General features: G+C 37.8%; 1 long non-coding RNA gene across 1 annotated transcript; it reads left to right on the forward strand.

The window, feature by feature from the left end:
• Positions 1 to 1,919: 1,919 nt before the first annotated feature.
• LOC131438823 (uncharacterized) lies at positions 1,920 to 2,507 on the forward strand. The gene is made up of 2 exons (XR_009230993.1): positions 1,920 to 1,972; positions 2,062 to 2,507. It is a non-coding gene; the product is annotated as an uncharacterized LOC131438823 (long non-coding RNA).
• Positions 2,508 to 21,368: the final 18,861 nt, after the last annotated feature.

Genomic DNA, 21,368 nt, shown 5'->3' on the forward strand with positions numbered 1-21,368 from the left:
GGGTCGGCGATGCCGGCTGGCGGGTAAAGATGGCGTGACCAGTGATGGCGACTCATGTGCGTATGGCCGAACTAAAGGTGCGGAGTGTGGTTCGGCTGGACGGAAGACTTCCGATTTTTCTCGACAAGAGCTTCTGCAACGCTAGGAAGCCGTGCAGACCCGGGATTATCCGCAGTAGTGGCCAACGTACCCTAGAAGGACCTCACGTACTAAGATTCCGCATCGATCCTTGCCACGATGAAATGAAACCTCTACTTTGGATTTAGCAAATCGGTACGCAATTGTCCACGTATCTCGATCGCCAGCTCTTGGGAACGGCCACAGAATGTAACGAAACGGCCTGAACACGCGCGATATTTGGTTATCGCCGTGAGAACTTTGCAAACGTAAACCCACTAAACTCCGTTTGACTGCCTTGGCGGCGGGCCTTGAACGACACTCGAGCTCTAATCACTACACGCATACAACATTCCTTCCGAACGGCGTCACTCCGACGAACGATTTCAGCCCGTACAAAAACGCCCGTTGGACGAGCGCTGCTGTCCAACATGAACGTAATTAATTTAGGATTCGCGAAATAAATATATTTTTATCATTTACCTTTTTTACTTATAAGTTCTATGCACACTTGAACAGAATTCACTTGTTTTCAATTACGGTATCATAAACCGGAAATTTAAAAAATCTAACAGAAAAAAAAATTACTAAACTAAAACTTACACACTCTTTTTTTCAAATTTAATATTACCTCTAACTACAATTAGCTAAAACTCAAGCAAATATAATTTCAGAAAAACCACTATACACTTTTGGTGAACTTCTGTTCTCCAGCCGATACGTCTGCGAAATGGACGAGTGTGAATTTCTTTTCATCCAAGAAACCTCGGATCTTTTGTGACGATTTAGCGGGTTATTTGTAACATGGCAGCGCCCATGCTAAGGCGGCAAATTTATTTGGTATGGCGAAAATATTTGCCCTACTTTAGTCAACCCCTCGAATTTCATACTACCGACATCTGGAAGCGATTAGACTCACTAGCAACATAATTACATAAACTTTTTTCATGTAGATATTCCACTTTTATAGCAACGTGGTAATTTATAGCTGCTGTAGCTAGGACACATTCGTTGTAAAACATTTTATAATACGAATGAGTTAAACTAATCAATTTTCGATTGCTAATTTTTCTAAATTCCATTTTTATAGCAATATGATAATTTATAGCTGCTGTAACTATGACACATTTGTTATGAAACATTTCATAATACGAATGAGTAAAATTAATCAATTTTCGATTACCGAATTTTGCTAAATTCCATTTTTACCGCAAAATTGTAAAATATGTTACATCACTCCACTCAAGTTTATGAAAATTTGATCAATGGAAAATTGATCAAATTTTCATAACCCTAACCTTACTCAACATTAAAAATTTTAGTAATGAAAACTAAAGTTCTCGTACCCGTATAAACATTATTTGTGTAAGCCATTTATGCAGGTTAATATTTTGTAGTAAATAATTGGAGTGTTTACCAACTATAATCCAATATTTCTGAAGACGTACAAAATTAACGGAACGTAACCCAGATTTTTGCAGCGTTTGCATTATATCAGAAATTATCTGACCAACTACTGAACGTTGCAAGAAATTTGAAAAATTTTGCCTCGAATCAATCACATCAATATTCTTACTGACTCATTCATTGATTTTCAGCACTTTAACGAAAACGGAGACGTAATTTATAAATTACAATAACATGTGTTTTACATTCTCAAAATTATTCTATTTGAAATATTTCGTAAGCACCTGTACTATAATTTATAGCATATATTAAATTACACCATAAATATTACTGCATAAATGGCAACACTGGCGATTCTGACAGTTATACGAAAGCTTGTTTACTTCTAAGTTATCAAAATGGATAGTGTTGTGAACGTCGTACGGAAAAATTCGTTCGGAAGTGCAAGGTAATTTAATTGAACTCTTTCCTAATATTATCAAACCGTTATACGTATTTTATTAAATATATTTTTCACTGATAAATTCTTTATTTCAGGACTCTAATCTACTGAGGACTAAAGCAAATTAGGAATCCAGCGGATGACGGTTGCCATCTTTGTCGTATGCTGACAGTTGAGCATACAATGTTTTATTTTGGTGCTGCGGGTGCTGCAGCTTTCACGGAGAGTACTCTGTGTTCTAAAATATTAACAATTACTAATCATTTTTGTTTTTTTGTTTCAGGTGATCATATATGTATTTATTTTTAATTTCGTTTATTTGTAATTTTTTTTAGGTGAGCTATTGGAAAAGACAGCTGCAAGATTTTACGTAGAATAGCCCGGATCTACGTTTTTATTTATATATATATATAGGACTAACTATTATTAACCTAGATTAAGTAGCTATAGTTTGTAACGGTAGGAACTAAAATCTCGCTTGTAAACTAACTCGTTAGGAGGCTTAACCAGGAGTAGGTAGTAAATTTGCAGCGATATTTAAGTTATTACTCGTTTCTCTTGTCTAGTTTCTTAGGTTGATCTGTTCCGCATTCTTTTCCTTGAATTCGTTTTTTTAACCTGTTTTTAATTTTAAAATTTGTCACTCCGAAGAAGGTTCATAGCTTTTAATCCTCCTCGACTAGAATTTCTTTAAAAATGAGGCGTGGAAAATGCCGATTGGCTTTCCCGATAAATCCTCCAGTTCATAACTGTCACCTAGAACAGTTTTTACTTTGGCCTCTGTAAATTTTGGTGCCAGTTTGGCGCAAAAGTCTTTCCCTTTATCAGACAGAAAGGTGCTTTTCTTGAGTACTTTTTCCCCAAGCTGATATTTCGGTGCTTTCGCGTTAGATCTCAGGTTGTAGTACTTCGCCTGTTTCTCATATGCTTCCTTTAAATTTTTCTTTACTTGGTCGTAGAGATTTTCTTTATCTTCTTCTGAAAGGCCATGCTCTTGTTTTGAATTATTCATGCTTTCTATTGTTTTATATTCTCGTCCATTTGATATCATATTTCGTCCGAATGTAAGAAAATAGGGAGTATATTTGGTAGAATCATGGATAGAATTCCTTATTGCACATGCAATGTTTTGGATATTGTCTGCCCATGTTTTATGATTATTTTTTATGGTTGCCCTAATTGCGGTGGTAATAACTCTATTTACCCTTTCAGAGTTATTCACTTGTGGGTGATAAGATGGGGTTAGCCAATGCGTTATTCCATAGGTTGATAGGAGGTCTCCAAATATTTTAGATGTAAATTGGCTACCATTATCCGTTAGCACTATTTCTGGTGCTCCAAATAATAAAAATATGGATTGTTCCAAAAATTGGACCAAGGAACTAGCAGTTGCTTGCCTAAACGGTTGTGCTAGGATGAACTTCGTGAATACATCCGTCACTACAAGTAGGCATGTACTTCTTGCCTTTCCAGATGCTGGAAAAGGGCCTAAATAATCAAGGGTTATAAATTGCCAGGGATGGTCGCAATGCTTCTTTTGAGAGCCCATAGGTGGAGTTGCATTGATGTTATTATTTTTTGATATTTTGCATGGTAAACAAGATTGGCAAAAAAATTTCGTATCTTGGGCCATTTTTGGCCAATAAACTTTCTGTTTCAATTTCGCAATTGTTTTTTCATATCCTAGGTGGGCTGGTTCATGATCAGCTTTAATTAATTGTACTCTTTCGTTTAACGGTGGATAGTACTTCCAGCAAAATCGTTTATCTTGAATTTTCGCCATATCCGGAACATGTTTATAGATCTTTCCTCCGATGACCTTAAAGTCTTTATATTTATCTGCAAATTTTGTTATTTTATTGCATAGATCAGTATAATCTTCGTCAACTATTTGAATAGTTTCTATTCGAGATAAACAGTCTGCAAGAATATTATCTTTCCCTCTCCTATACTGTATGACAAAATCATAGGATTGGAGTTTCAACGCCCAACGGAGTAAACGAGAATTTCCGTTGGCTGCTGTAATTGAAAATAACCACGTTATGCTTTTGGCATCCGTGATTACCGTGTAGGTGGTCCCTTCTATATAGTGCCTGAAATTTTCGATCGCGAGAAGAACTGCAAGGCATTCTTTCTCGGTTGCTGCATATTTGCGCTGAGTACTTGATAATTTCTTGCTGAAATACCCGATAATTCTTTTTCCTTCTGGAAATTCTTGTAACAGTGCTGCCCCTACTGCAAGCTGGGATGCATCGGTTTCGATTATAAAAGGTTGATCGTAACGTGGGTTTGCCAGCACCGGTGAAGATGTTAGCACAGATTTTAGTTCGCTGAGGGCATTATCGGCCTCTTCAGTCCACTTGAATTTTTTTGTTTTTTTCAAAAGATCTGTTATTGGAGCTGTAACGTGGCTATAATTTTTTATAAATTTTTGGTAGAAACCCATTAAACCCATCAGTCGTCTCACATCACGAATCGTTTTTGGACGAGAGTAGTTTAGTATTGGTTCCAATTTACTGCTATCTATGGCAAGCCCATTTTCAGTTAACAAGTAACCTAAATACCGAATTTTTTTCCTACAAAAGCGACTTTTTTCAACCGAAATTGTTAAACAAGCCTTTTGCAACCGCTTAGCAACTTCTTGAAGCAGACGAAAATGCTCCTCTAGCGTTTCCGTGGCCACCACTATGTCATCTAGGTAGATGAACACATAGGGTTCCAAATCGAATCCTATTGCTTTATTCATTAATCTGTTCATAGTAAACGGAGCATTTTTGAGTCCAAATGGGACTACTTTGAATCGAAATAGTCCTTTAGGAGTTCGAAACGCTGTGAGATTTCTTGAACTTTCCTTCAATGGTATTTGAAAATACGCATCCTTTAGGTCAATTATGCTAAAGTATTTAGCTTTTTGCAGCCTATGAAAAATTTCATTCATGTTTCGCATGGGATAAGCGTCTTTTTTCGTAATGGAATTTATTCTTCGAGAGTCTAAACAAACTCTAATTTTCCCACTTGGTTTCTTTACTGGAACCAAAGGGCTAGCGAACTCACTCGTGCATTCTTCGATGACATCGAGTTGTTCATAACGCTTTAATTCCTCTTCAATTTTCTCCCATATACGCGGTGAATATCGGTACATCGGCAAATCTCTCATTTTTCCTCCGTCACTAACTTCAATTTCGTGTTCAATTAAAGTCGTTCTTCCTAATTTTGATTCACTAGTCAGTGGAAATAACTTGATCGTGTCTTTAAGTTGCCTTTTTTGTACCTCAGTAAGTTCGTGTTCTGTTTCAATAGTCTCGATTATTTCTTCTGGATTGCTGGGAAGTTCTAAAGACGGTACGTCGAGTGAATCATCCTCTTCTGGCTGAGATGGATGCCAAAGTTTCTGTTCCTGTTCCGTGAGGTCCAGTGAACTTATTTCAAAATGTATCTCTTTTTCTACAAATCCTTGTTCTATCCAATGTTCTGTCGAAAGATGGCTTATCAATGGCTGTCTTGCACAGTCTATACTTCCCAGATCTATTTGTACGTTATTTTCGGTCATAACTGGACGTATTTGAAATGCGTTCCAGAAATCCATTCCCAAAATAAGAGGTTTTGAAAGTTTTGGTACAATTATAGTTGGGATAATTTTGGTTATTCCCGCGAATAAATATGGAATATTGGCGTAGCCAACACATGTATGTTCCGTGTTATCGGCTGTATTGATTGTCACATTAGCTTTAAATAATTTAAACCCGTGAATTTCCAACAGTTTCGTTGAATTCAGTACGCTTATACTGGCCCCTGAGTCTAACAAGGCGATTATCTCTGTTCCTAGAACTGAGACGCGAATTTTTGGACATAAATTTGGGTTGACTCTAATCATCAACGTTTCTTGTGTAATATTAGTTTGTGATGGAGTCGTTTCGTTTGGAACCGTAATCGGTTGCGAGATGCTATGGTTCCCTTTTAAACACCCCGCTTTCAGTTTAACGGTTGCTGTTGTTTAGGTGCTGGATGGTTGCGCTCGCACGTTCTTGTAGTTCTCCCAAGGTTTCCGCACGCATAGCAAAAAACTTTTTTGGGCTCTGAACATGCACGCCAAATATGTCCAGGTTTTTGGCAATTCCAACATTTGGATACTACGGTTTCAGAGATTTTTGTAATCTGTGATGTACTTGGTTTATATGTTTCCCTATTTTCTCTAGGCTTTCGCTGTATAACATTTACAGAAATTTCCTCTGATGATGAATACTCATCATCGGAGCAGGTTTCAACACTTAAAGCGTGAACCTCATTTCTAGCGTTGTAGCTTGATCGGTATAAGTTAGGATCATTTGCATCTATTCTATGATTGAGATCCAATAAATGATCTAAATCATATACGTTGATTGTAGCTAGTTTCGAGCGATAGTGAGGGCGCATATTTTCCCACACTATTTCAAAAATTGTTCGTGAAGAGTGTGGTTTCTTTAAGCATTGGTTGAGTTTTTCAATCTCAGTCACAAATGCAACAAACGTTTCTCCTTTCTTCTGTTTCAATTCTCTCAATTGACTACGAATTCCACGGTCGCGGTTAGGGTTACCGAATCTAAACCGAATTTCACTTTCGAATCTCCGCCAAGACGTACAGACGTGTTCTCGCGTGAACCACCAATCGCTTGCTTCCCCCTTTAATTTATAGTGAATTTTATCCAAAAGTTCGTGCTCGTCGACCCTCTCGTGCTTGGCCAATTTTTTGACGCGATTCAAAAAATCTTCTATTTGCATAGACCGATTATCGCCCGAGAAATATGTGTCCCAATTTTCGACTTTCGAACGCCCGTTTCTATTCCGTTCGCGGCGAGTTCTTCCGTACTCTTCCGATGACGAAGACCTGTGCCTGCTAAGGTAGTATCTTCGCCCTTTATCTCGCGATCTGTCTCTGCTGGACCTGAATGGTTTTCTTCCATTTCGACCATGTCTTCGATTTGTACTTCGATCACTACTTTCACCCGACGAAGATACCGTATACCGATAACGGTAATTACTACGCTCTCTACTTTGCTTTCTTCGACGGTTTTTTTTCCATTTCTTTATAACTAGAAGTAGTTTCTTCCCCCTCGCTTTGGTACTTTGACCCACGTGTGTGTTCTCTTCTACCTCTGGAACGTTCTACCGATGATGTGTCAGATCGTTTTCTACTTCGTCTTTGCCAACTATCAAGTCGTTGATTACGCCTGGATGAACGAAGGAGTTCTCGAGATTGTTTTGAATCTTTAGACTCGGTTTTATTCCCTATACTAAGTTTTGAAAACGGTACCTCGGGTATTTCCGACGATTTTATGTTTTCCTTTGGAATCGCACCCGTGCTGCGTTTATCATACTTGTTTGACTTACTGACCTTCCGATCAGTATCCGTTACGATTTCGCGTTTGTTGGACGTTTCTCGCGGTTCAGGATCTGTTTCTTCGGCAGAACAGTCCGGATCGTATGTTACCCTTTGGTTAAACGCGCGTAAAATACCCTCTACCTTCATGCAATATTTTGTTTTTAATTGAATTTGTTCTTCGGTGTTTGCTTCTGATGATGCTATTCGTATGAGGACGTGACGAAGTCGAGAAATATCTGCGTAGTCAAATTGCTTTTTTAATCTGGCTAACGTTTGTTCAATCTTTCCCTCCATCTCTTTTATCTCCTCTTCTATCGCTAAATGCGAAACAAATTTACGAGGTTCTCTTCGTTCCTCTTTATAAACTCTACGTAACTCTCTTTTCTTATCATCTTTTTTTGCCCTTTCGTCAACAAATAGCTGACGTAACGCGATTTCAAAATCTAATTCCTCATCATCCAAATGATCAGGATTCGGTAATATATACCATCTACCCATTTTATATCTCTAAATATTTAATATATTCTAAAAAAAAAGAATTTAAAAAAAATATATGTGTGTTGAAAATCCAATGCACTTATTCTAGCACTTAATAATATGAACGGTAATCGGTAAAAAAAATTCAAAAAAAATCAATTCAATATTGATTCAAAAAATCAATTCAATATTAATGTATACTAGAACAAAATAAAATGGTGTAACTTCAAAAACCAAATCAAATTTATGCCTGTTTTATGAACAAAGTTTCTGTTTTTATTTAAACCTTGACCCAAAACGCTATATAGATTTTTTTTGCGTTGGGCGCCAATGTAACCGTTATCTCTATTCCAAAATGCAGTATAAAACTTGGTGATTTTTGCGCCACTCTCGCGGATACCGAGAGATCACCAGTCGCGTTTAGTTGCCCGACTATGTTGTTTTAGCATGAGATTCCTCAGGGGAATTAGCTCGAACGGTTACTAAGTTACGTTTAACAAAACTAGAAAAACTTCTAAATTCAACTTCGCCAAAATACCACCTTGTCACAATAACCAATCATTCACACTTTTCCGGTACCTGCAACAAATAATCGACTCGAGAACAAAATACCAAAGTGGAGAAAAACCAACGGAAGTAAGAGTGAGTTCTTACAAAAGGATTCTGCTCAAAGGCAACGGAAACTAGAAAACGTAAATTTTAAACTTATATTTTTCATTCCACTCGGTATATTATAAACGGACGTTCAGGTAGGACAATTGTTTTATACGACGGCAAGAAAACGTTTACATGGCCATGAAACTTGGTGACATACCTGCGCAGGTTTTTAGCAGCAACGATGGCGACGGAAACAGCTCCAAAGCCGACTCTAGGGGTCGGCGATGCCGGCTGGCGGGTAAAGATGGCGTGACCAGTGATGGCGACTCATGTGCGTATGGCCGAACTAAAGGTGCGGAGTGTGGTTCGGCTGGACGGAAGACTTCCGATTTTTCTCGACAAGAGCTTCTGCAACGCTAGGAAGCCGTGCAGACCCGGGATTATCCGCAGTAGTGGCCAACGTACCCTAGAAGGACCTCACGTACTAAGATTCCGCATCGATCCTTGCCACGATGAAATGAAACCTCTACTTTGGATTTAGCAAATCGGTACGCAATTGTCCACGTATCTCGATCGCCAGCTCTTGGGAACGGCCACAGAATGTAACGAAACGGCCTGAACACGCGCGATATTTGGTTATCGCCGTGAGAACTTTGCAAACGTAAACCCACTAAACTCCGTTTGACTGCCTTGGCGGCGGGCCTTGAACGACACTCGAGCTCTAATCACTACACGCATACAACATTCCTTCCGAACGGCGTCACTCCGACGAACGATTTCAGCCCGTACAAAAACGCCCGTTGGACGAGCGCTGCTGTCCAACATGAACGTAATTAATTTAGGATTCGCGAAATAAATATATTTTTATCATTTACCTTTTTTACTTATAAGTTCTATGCACACTTGAACAGAATTCACTTGTTTTCAATTACGGTATCATAAACCGGAAATTTAAAAAATCTAACAGAAAAAAAAAATTACTAAACTAAAACTTACACACTCTTTTTTTCAAATTTAATATTACCTCTAACTACAATTAGCTAAAACTCAAGCAAATATAATTTCAGAAAAACCACTATACACTTTTGGTGAACTTCTGTTCTCCAGCCGATACGTCTGCGAAATGGACGAGTGTGAATTTCTTTTCATCCAAGAAACCTCGGATCTTTTGTGACGATTTAGCGGGTTATTTGTAACATGGCAGCGCCCATGCTAAGGCGGCAAATTTATTTGGTATGGCGAAAATATTTGCCCTACTTTAGTCAACCCCTCGAATTTCATACTACCGACATCTGGAAGCGATTAGACTCACTAGCAACATAATTACATAAACTTTTTTCATGTAGATATTCCACTTTTATAGCAACGTGGTAATTTATAGCTGCTGTAGCTAGGACACATTCGTTGTAAAACATTTTATAATACGAATGAGTTAAACTAATCAATTTTCGATTGCTAATTTTTCTAAATTCCATTTTTATAGCAATATGATAATTTATAGCTGCTGTAACTATGACACATTTGTTATGAAACATTTCATAATACGAATGAGTAAAATTAATCAATTTTCGATTACCGAATTTTGCTAAATTCCATTTTTACCGCAAAATTGTAAAATATGTTACAGTGTGTGACAAATAATTTCACTCAATTTTCTCGGAGATGGTTAAACCGTTTTCTACAAACTCAGATTCATATGAAAAGTCGTATACTCCCAAACAAGGTTCCTGAATTACGTTTGGATCCGACTTCTGATTGCGGAACCACAGGATGATATGAGAAACGAAATTAAAATAATGCAATTATTTTTTTCGTAGATGGCTGAACCGATCTAAGATTCAAATGAAATCTAAGAATCATCTATGATTCAAATGAGAGGTCTTAAAATCTTATAAAACCTCTTAATTTTTAGTCAGATCCGACTTCTGGTTTAGAAAATGCAGGGTGATTAGTATAAAAATGTCCATTTCACATAAATTAATCAGGTTTATCGGGTTTGCAGATTTAAATAGTCGATTACCAAATAAATTTATTTCAGTTTAAGCGGTATTCGTTTTTGGATTCGGAATGTACCCCCAAATTTTAATTCGCACTACAATTTCTCAAAGATGTCTACACACTGCTCAGGTGAATTTAACTGATTTCGGCTACACCGATTTTAGAATTCCGGTTGCAGTATCGAATCGATTCTCAAAGCTCAATCATTTTCCCAAAAAAGACCAAATCGAACTTCAAAAACAAATATTACAGGACTTAAGGTCCAATACAAAATTGGTGAATTTTATCCGATTCTGGAATTACAGATGATGAGTTTATAAATTTCATGTAAATTGTTTGGCGTAATAATTTATGGCCATTCGAATCATTTTGGGCTATGCTAATTCCTGAATACCGGCTCTGGAGGTACCATAAATAATGACGAAAAACTCTAAAGTGGAACTTACTTCGACATCTCATGGGATGTTCAATCGATTGTCGCACGCTAAGATTGAAATTCGATATGTTTTGCAGTTTCGGCATTACAGGGTAATGAGTGATTAAAATCTCAATTTGCCGTTTAAAACGACGATAATTAAAATAATGTCATGAGAACTAAAACACCTAAGAATATCCATGCAAAAACACATGCGTATTGATAAAAAAAGGTATCATCTCACTGCTAGGTGGATTAATCACGTTTTTAGCACTCGGACGACGGTTTTGAGGTAGTCAGGTACATATTAGTTCCGATTATCTACTGGACGAGTGTAAAAGGTAAACATTGATTGAAAATCGTTCATTTCTTCTAGAGCTTCAGACGGAACTGGATGTCGTGGTGAGGTTCTCCCACCAACGAGGTGAGGTTCAATTATGGTTGTTTGTTGATTTTTTTCGGTGAGAATTGAAACACTGTTCTTAACGTTTTTTGTTCAGCATAACGTTTCGGCCTACTACTCTTCAGCCATAGTCGGACGCCTACAACATATATTTTTCGTCATTAAGTACATACATTTTACAATTCAAATACAAATTTACATCAAATAACAGTCACAAGAAAAGCAAACAATCGACTTACATTCAACAAAACTTTTACAATATTCAATCACTCCATTCTATCATTCGTTCACTCACTGCCGACGGCTGGGTTATCGTATGCTTCTGACCGCCTATCATCCTTACTATTCCAATACTGTCGGAACTTAGCCACCAGACCATTGTACGTAGTGCAGAAAGTTCCACACTCTCTCTGGAGATTGACTGTTCTCTACTCGCCGAGTATTTTTATGTGAAACATTTCTGCTGTAACTCTGCTCTCCTGGTTCTCGATTCGTTCCAGTATTCGGGTGTTGGCAAAGTCGAAGATGTGTCCTTCTTGTTGTGTGTGTTGAGATAACCCAGTTCTTGCATCTTTTTTCCTCGTATCGTTCTTGTGTTCCGCTACTCTTGTCTCTAGTTTTCTTCCCGTTTGTCCGATGTAAACTTTGCCATCGTCTGTTCCGCATGGGATTGTGTACACCACGTTCGTCTGTTTCCCTGGTGGGATTGGATCTTTTAACTTAGTGAAAATTTGATTCTTAATTTTATCCCTCGGTTTAAAATCAAGTTTTGTGCTGTACTTTTTTAAAATTCTTTCCAATTTTTCACTAAGTCCAGGGATGTACGGAACTGCAACATACGACTGCGCTAGATCTTTTTCTTTTTCCTCCTGCAGGCTGTTGTAGTGTTTGTGGACACGTTCCTTCAGTATTTTGCAAACAAACCATTTAGGGTAATGGTTTATTTGTAAAATTTCCTTGACTGTTCTTATGGCTGATGGACGGTTCTTACAGTCGGATAGTTTGATTGCTCGATCTATTAGTGCAATCGCAGTGTTGCATTTGTGCGAATAAGGACTTTCGGACTCAAAATCCAGATATCTCCCATCAGATTGTTTGGGTAACCATATTCGTTCGATGTGATCGTTGTTTCGGAACAACATCATATCGAGGAATTTGAGTTTTCCATCTTCTTCATTTTCAAAAGTAAACTGAAGTTCACTATGGAAACTATTAAACGACTCTACGATGTCCTGAATGTGTTCCCTTTTTTCCCACACAGAAGCAGTCATCGACGTATCGTCGATACACATTCATTTGTATTTGTTTTTCCTCCATCATGGTTATGCATTGCTGCTCCAAACGTTCCAATACTAAATTGGCAATAACAGGCGATAATGGTGATCCCATTGGTACCCCGAAGGTTTGCGCATACACTACGCCTCGGTGTACGAAAAAGGTAGACTCCAACACAAGCTTAACCATGTCCAAAAAACTATCCCGATCAATGGTTGTGTGCTTTTCTATTTCACTCCATCTGTTACTTAGGCACTCTAGCGCAAAGTCGATCGGTACGTTTGTGTATAGTGACGTGACATCCAGCGAGAACAAAACCTCATCCTCTGCTACATGTACTCCTGATATCTGTTCCGCGAACTCGAAACTGTTTTTGAAATGATGTTTGGTTTTTCCTACTATGTTTCCAATGATTCCGGATAGAAATTGTGCTACTTTGTATGTGGCTGATCCTATGGTTGATACTACAGGACGGAACGGTCTGTCCGGCTTATGTATTTTAGGTAAGCCGTAAATTCTAGGGGGATTACAGCTTGAAATTTTCATCATCCTGTGCGTACGCCAATCGATGAATTTATTATCACGCCATTTGTCTATTATTAATCCAATTTTCTTTAGGATTTTCGTAGTTGGGTCCGATTTTAACTGTTTATACGTTGTTACGTCATTCAGGCGGTTCGCCATTTTCATTTCGTACTCATTAGCCGTAACGATAACCGTTTTGTCCGAAAGTCCTTATTCGCACAAATGCAACACTGCGATTGCACTAATAGATCGAGCAATCAAACTATCCGACTGTAAGAACCGTCCATCAGCCATAAGAACAGTCAAGGAAATTTTACAAATAAACCATTACCCTAAATGGTTTGTTTGCAAAATACTGAAGGAACGTGTCCACAAACACTACAACAGCCTGCAGGAGGAAAAAGAAAAAGATCTAGCGCAGTCGTATGTTGCAGTTCCGTACATCCCTGGACTTAGTGAAAAATTGGAAAGAATTTTAAAAAAGTACAGCACAAAACTTGATTTTAAACCGAGGGATAAAATTAAGAATCAAATTTTCACTAAGTTAAAAGATCCAATCCCACCAGGGAAACAGACGAACGTGGTGTACACAATCCCATGCGGAACAGACGATGGCAAAGTTTACATCGGACAAACGGGAAGAAAACTAGAGACAAGAGTAGCGGAACACAAGAACGATACGAGGAAAAAAGATGCAAGAACTGGGTTATCTCAACACACACAACAAGAAGGACACATCTTCGACTTTGCCAACACCCGAATACTGGAACGAATCGAGAACCAGGAGAGCAGAGTTACAGCAGAAATGTTTCACATAAAAATACTCGGCGAGGAGAGAACAGTCAATATCCAGAGAGAGTGTGGAACTTTCTGCACTACGTACAATGGTCTGGTGGCTAAGTTCCGACAGTATTGGAATAGTAAGGATGATAGGCGGTCAGAAGCATACGATAACCCAGCCGTCGGCAGTGAGTGAACGAATGATAGAATGGAGTGATTGAATATTGTAAAAGTTTTGTTGAATGTAAGTCGATTGTTTGCTTTTCTTGTGACTGTTATTTGATGTAAATTTGTATTTGAATTGTAAAATGTATGTACTTAATGACGAAAAATATATGTTGTAGGCGTCCGACGATGACTGAAGAGTAGTAGGCCGAAACGTTATGCTGAACAAAAAACGTTAAGAACAGTGTTTCAATTCTCACCGAAAAAAATCAACAAACAACCATAATTGAACAAAGTTGCGGTGACCAGAACAAAAAAAGAGGTGAGGTTCTCCCATCAACGAGGTGAGGTTCTCCCACCAACGAGGTGAGGTTCTCCCACCAACGAGGTGAGGTTCTCCCATCAACATCAGTGAATGTCAGAAATTTATCTCGTGCAGCATTTTGACCGTTTCTTTCACTGAAATATTCAAATGAAATAATGAAATCAAAATTCTGCATGTGGCTATTAAAAACCATAAGTATATACAGGGCCGTAGCTACAGCTTAGTGGGATCTGTAGCAACAAGTAGATTTGCCCCCTCTTCTTGAAAGACCCTTCTCGTTGGGGACCCTGGTGCACCGTCCCACCTTCTCTATACTATATAATATACCCAAATAATTATGCGAAATTTTACTTCACTATACTGTGTACGGCCCATCGGAAGTCAATGATATCCATCGGAGTTCGAACTCAACTCGTTACTCTCCATCACGAACGCCTTTATAGAAGGTTCATTTCAGAATCACAATTATTTTATCATAAAGAACTATACTGGGTATTTCGTAATATTTGTGTGTCAGAATGTTTAATGTAACTAATCTGTACTTTAGTTTGGATGTATCGTTTCAAATTCTAATAGTGTAAAAGGGGTAAACTTGCAGAATCCAAATCTCTGACATTACACACTTGTACTTTTTGTAAATCCTTAACTATGTTTATCATAGCAGGATCACAAGAACGTTGATATTGTCGTCGACGAACGTTTTTCAACCGAATGAGCAGTTGAAGATTGTCATCGATGATAGGGGAATTTAATTTTTAGGAAAGTTTTGGAAACTGGAAGATTTCTAGCTTCGAAAATATAATGATTCAAATTATATATTGCTGTGTCGATGCCCGCAGAATTTTCTAAAATAATTTCATGATCCACAAGATTTCCAATGTGAGATGTGTATTCCAACCAAATTAATCTATGATAGTTGAATATATAACTGATTGGATTTATTATAGCTTCGTTGGAAAGTCTGAATGTTACATGAAGAAGATCTTAGTCAAAGTCAGCATGTGTAATCGGTTCACTACAAATGTAACTTTGATCTATTAGAACTAGACCAATTATAGAGGGATTTTTCACGGAAGAGAAACAAGTCGGATTACTGAGATGAAGAACTTTCGGTCGATATCTTTTGAATTTTTGTAAATCGCATTGGAAATGGCAAATATGCTCCAGCGATAGAATAAATTTCATGAATGGTTTCAATTTCGATTCCCAAGCTTTCAATAACTTTAGTATTGAAAGAAGGTAAAATTCGATGTTTAATTTGCCGTTGGACAAAAATGGCAACTCCACCACCCATTCCAGTAAACCTGTCAAATCGATGAATCACATAATGTGGATTGCTTTTCAATTTGACATTTGGTTTTTAGAAATGTTTCTGTCACAACGGCAATATGAGTTTTGTGAATTTTAGGAAAATTATGAAATTCATCTTCACTCGATTTTAAAGATCGAGCATTTCAATGTAATATATTCAAATAATTATTGAAATGCTTCAAAAACTGACGTATTCATTTGGATGATCATTTGAAAAAGTTGATCTTGTAGGTTTTATTCGTTATATCGCCTAAATCGACTTCGTTTAAAGATGCGACTGGTATTGAAGAAATACTGGTAGGTAGATGTCTACCTGTTACGCTAGTGTAACCTATTAATAAATTGTTTTCGTTAGAAGACGAACTGGAAGGTGTTCCGGTTTTTTGCTTGTTTACATTATAAGAATTAAGTGGTAGTCGTCTACCTGTTGCGATAGAGTAACTGTCATTAGAAGGAGATGATGACGTAGCCAAACTACCTGCCAATAAATTGTTTTTTTAGAAGACTAATTTGAAGGTGTTTTTTGTTTTACATTCGAAGAAATAAGTACCTTAGAAGATTTAGGCGTGGAATTTGTATCGTTATTTTGACTTTTAGGTATGTTCTGTAAATTTAAGGTAGTTGATTTGACTTGTTGTCTAAGCGATCGAGCGTTTAAATTTTTTCCCCTGATAATTAGAACATGAAAATTTATCAGTGGTTTCATTCATTATACAGACGTCTTTCGAATGCGATTTACCAAAATTCAAAAACCGTATATCCATATGACAATTTTTGGTTACATGGCCGAAGCCTTGGCAACGACGACATTGCGTTAGGTTTGCAATACCATTATGTCGTTTATAAAGTGTATTAGGTAGAGTTTATGGGAAGCATCCAGAGCGTGGTTTAGAAGTACCATTCGCTCTTTTTTCATAAGTATTACTTGGGAGGGGGCAAAACCAAGCAATTCTTTTAGTTCATTTTTAATTTCATCAGTACTTTGATCATTTGATGAGCCTTTCAAGACAGCCTTGAAGGATCTATCTGATATTATATCATATGAGCAAAATTCATGGAGTTTCTTAGACAAATATCGTATAAGACGTTCGTTATCCTCCAATCCATCCACTTCGTCCGATTTGTAATAATAATACTTTTACTTCCGGGAGAAAAGTAGAAAGCTCAGTACGGAATGCTTGGAAGTCGGAAATCATCACCGTCACTGGAGCCTTCAAAAGACCGAAGCCTTGAATCAATGAAAACTCTAGGTAGCCGGAAAAAGTTTTCAGGAGCCAAGAGCTATTCGCGTGCGGTGCGAACGACTGTTCAACACCGACTGAATTATCACAAATACACGCAATGCTTAGCAATCTTTTTTTTTGTTCATCGCTTCGGTAAACAGAGATTAGAAAGCTGAGTGTCTGTGGGTGTCCTCAAGGTGGTGCACTATTCCCACTTTCATGGAATTTAGTCGCTAATGGTTTGTTAAGGACACTTAATTACCTTGGATTTCCGACTTACGGTTTTAACGACGATTATCATATATTGATGATCGGTATAAGCATCAACACTCTCTTTGATTTAATGCAGCAAGCCCTGCGATCTGTTGAGCAATGGTGTTGTCAGGTTGGATTTTCTGTAAATCCGGGCAAAACATCAATAGTGCTTTCACTCATCGTAGGATAATCACAGAAGTTCTTTGGTTCAAAGGTTACTGTGATTGATCAAGTTTAATACGTCGGGTTTATTCTTGAATCAAAACTGAATTCGTCTGCTCACATTGACTTCAGGATAAAAAGAGCTTGCATGGACTTCGGCCATTCATTGGATCTACACAACTATTGTTAGACCAATTTTAGCATATGGATGTGTTGTATGGTGGCAGAAAGGAGAAGTTGCGACAGGTCAGTCAAAGCTAAATCATCTCAAAAGGTAGGAAACGACAGAAGCATTCACGACAACTCCTACTGCTACCCTTGCGGCGCTACTGTGCATTAAACCATTACATGTGTTCCTAAAACAAGAAGCATTATCTTGTGCATACCGTCTTAAGGTTACAGGGATTTGGGACAGTAACCCTATAAACTTTTCTACTAGTCACACTCACTTGTGGTCTCAAATGGTTACCTGGGATGAGTATTTACTCGCTCTTAGTGTCCTAACTCTCACATGCAGTTTTCCTTTCAAAACATTCAATGTAAGCTATCCTCTTCGTGAGGAATGGTTGTCTGGTTGTCTGGAACGACAACTTGATGAACACATAGTTTCTTATACGGACGGATCTCTATTGAATGGTTGTGTTGATGCTGGTGTCGACTGTCGTGAAATGAGGCTAGAGCAGTCTCATTCACTTGGTAGATACTGTACTGTGTTCCAAGCAGGAATCTACGCGATTCTGTGTGGAATACAATCGGCACTTCAGCAGAGAATCTGTGGTAAACAAATGATTCACGGTCGAGTCTAGTGATTGCATGTCGAAGCCAAATTGAAAACCTCAGCATTTCAAATGCTGTTTACTTCTTATGTGCTATTCTGGTATTACTGAAATGAATGGGCTGATGAGTTGGCTAGAGCTGGTGCAACGAATGATTTCGTTTGTCCTGAACCAGCTTTACCACTTTCAACTGGTTGAATAAAGCACAAGATTCGTTCTCAGACAAAAGCATGTTTTTAGATTTGAATCTGAGAATGCCAAAGTGTCTACTGCATTTTTTTTTCAAGCATCATTGCAGTATTCTGGTCAGAGCTCTGACTGGAATCCTAATATTTTTTTAAATTCAATAATGTAATATAATTTTAGGCACACTGCTTAAGCTCTAAGATGCCAAGGATATTGTCCAATCTTAATTAACGACTAACTTAAAACAAGAATATTATCATTAGACTATGTCATCTAGGGTTCTCGAAAATCCAGCTTTCAGCTGGCGATTGGCAGTAGTCGATGAATTGAATATTGCATGAGTCTTCCAGATGACGTTGGTAAATATCTATGTTGGCCGCATCCTTCGGTCCGTGTGGGTCCGCGGGAAACACCCCCAGGCTACGAAGGCCCGGCGAGTGGTTCGCATGCTGGACTGGAGCGGTCTTCCGTGGGCGATGATGGTGATGTTAGGGAAGAAAATGAAAAAGTAAATATTGTGGAAATGGGGTAAAAAGGGGATGTGGGAACAAAATGTTTGAGAACGACAGAGATCTAATTAGTTGCCATCGAGATGGTGAAGAGACAGGGAAGGGGAAACGAAAAAGTTAGTGACAAAAAAAAGATCTTGTTAGCTCCAATGAAGATAGTGGACAGGGACGGGGATCGAGAGAATCGGGCGGATGTTAGTGTCGAACCTGTAGGTGGAGATTATACTTTCTGAGTGAGCAATAACACATTAAACGTGTATATCAATGTGTTTATAATACTCTTATATTAGAAGCATGTATAAACTATCCCGACTCGCCAAAAATCCCGAACCGGAACCTCAGGCGGTCTACCTCGGGCCTTAAGGGATTTCAGTAGCTTTGACCTGGCGCCACGGTATTTTGATATTTTTTCTGTACCAGAAAGTGGTTTTAAAAAAAAAATTTCCGAGATGACACTAAATGTCGACGTTCCATGCAATTCTAAGATTTTTGCATTAAAAAAAATGTTCGATTTCGGAAATTTCATGTACTTCCCCCTATGATGCTTTTTCAAGATCGAAAATTCTCAAACTTTTACCGCTGGGCAGCACCCCTTAGCCATGTCCGATTTAGCTCAAATTTTGCATGAGGCCTTTTTTCGAAGTGCTTAAACTTTTGAACAATAGCGCTTCAAGAAATTAGAGGTGATTCCAAAATATTGGCACTCTTATATACATTAGAGCGGTAAAAAAACTACACGTTTTGTCGTCACTTATACCATTATATCCCCGGAATCATAAGTCACAGCCATTTGGTCTTCGAACTTGATCAATGATCTAACAATAGATTTCAAACGGGCCTAGACTTGTTAAAATCGGTTCAGCTTTCTCCGAGAAACTTGCGCGGTAAAAAACTACACGTTTTGTCGGTTACGTCATTTATACCATCATACCTCCTGAACCAAACGTCACAGCCATTTGATCTTCGAACTTGATCAATGATTTAACAATAGATTTCAAACGGGCCTAGACTTGTTAAAATCGGTTCAGTTATCTCCGAGAAACTTGCGCGGTAAAAATCTACACGTTTTGTCGGTTACGTCATTTATACCATCATATCTCTGGAACCAAAAGTCACGGCCATTTGATCTTCGAACTTGATCTATAGTCCAATAGTAGCTTTCAAACGAGCCTAAGTTTGTTAAAACCGGTTCAGTCATCTTTGAGAAAATTGAGCGCGTATAAATATCTTCGAAAAGTGCACACACATACACACACATACATTTTCCAATCTCGTCGAACTGAGTCGAATGGTATATAACACTATGGGTCTCCGAGGCTCCATTCGAAAGTCGGTTTTCCAGCAATTCTAATACCTTTCTATAGAAAAAGGCAAAAAGGCAGTATGTTATCCGACTTCACATGTTCAGATCTGGATGACCATTTATACACGTTTTTATTGTGACAAACCACTTATTTTGATGTGAACCAGTAAAAAGTAAAAATGTAACTCAATAACATTCGTTTAGGAAAGATGAAGCTATATCTATTAACATATATCTAGGAAATCAACTTGTAGAAAAATGCAAAATTGTACGAGATTTTGGCGTAATCTTAGACTCCAAGCTCACTTTTGTGGAACACTACAATACCATAACCAATAAAGCAAAAAGCATGCTGGGCTTTATTAAACGCTTCAGTCATAACTTTCAGGATCCATACACAATTTAATTATTATACAGTATATATGTCAGACCTATTTTAGAATATTGCAGCCTAGTATGGAATCCATACAATATTACTCACGAATATACACTTCGTAAATTAATCTGGACGGCATTTTCTTTACCAACATACAAAGCACACTGCTTCATTTTATCAGCGACATTATTTCTCAACGCATTCAATCACCTTCTTTATTATCGCAATTGAGTTTTTATATACCTAGCCGTCAATTACGAATCAGGAAATTATTTTTAGAAAGAAACACTAGAACAAATTATGCAAAATATAGCGTAATCAATCGAATAATTCGCCACTACAATCAATATTGCGAACATCTTGACCTTGGTATGTCAAAAAATGAAATGAAATCCCAGCTTAGTCGCAGAAATAATGCGTAGTATCTATGTAAACATTGTAAACCATTTATATGTAGTCTACATTTGCTTGACGAAATAAATAAATAAATGAATGAATAATATAAAATAATACAACATAATATAATATACGATAACATAATTCATTACAGTGTCATATGCACCATTTCATAGGTTCATCAGATGCCCTGATGTCCTGGTGCTCTTGTTCCAATTGATTTATTATTGTAAGTTTATTAAGAAAATGTGTGTGCTCGGTTGGCGTCACCTGGCGTGTTCGCTCACAATGTCATCACTTTCACGTACATATGACATAAAATATGCAACTGATAATCAAATTACAACACAACCTAAATTGGCAATGATATATGAACTGGTGGAAAAATATGATAGCATTTCTGACGAATCGCCATTTGAAAAACAGCGACTAGGAACGAGGACGAAGTGAGCACCATCTTATTGTGACAAACTATTTATTTTGCACGAATCCGAGCTGAGACTGCTTTTGAAAAAAATGTGTGCATTTTCGCATGCACTTTCGTCGAACCTTTGTTACTCAAAAACTGTAAATTGTACCCAAATGC

This window comes from Malaya genurostris, chromosome 3, assembly GCF_030247185.1.
Source record: "Malaya genurostris strain Urasoe2022 chromosome 3, Malgen_1.1, whole genome shotgun sequence".
NCBI lineage: Eukaryota > Metazoa > Arthropoda > Insecta > Diptera > Culicidae > Malaya > Malaya genurostris.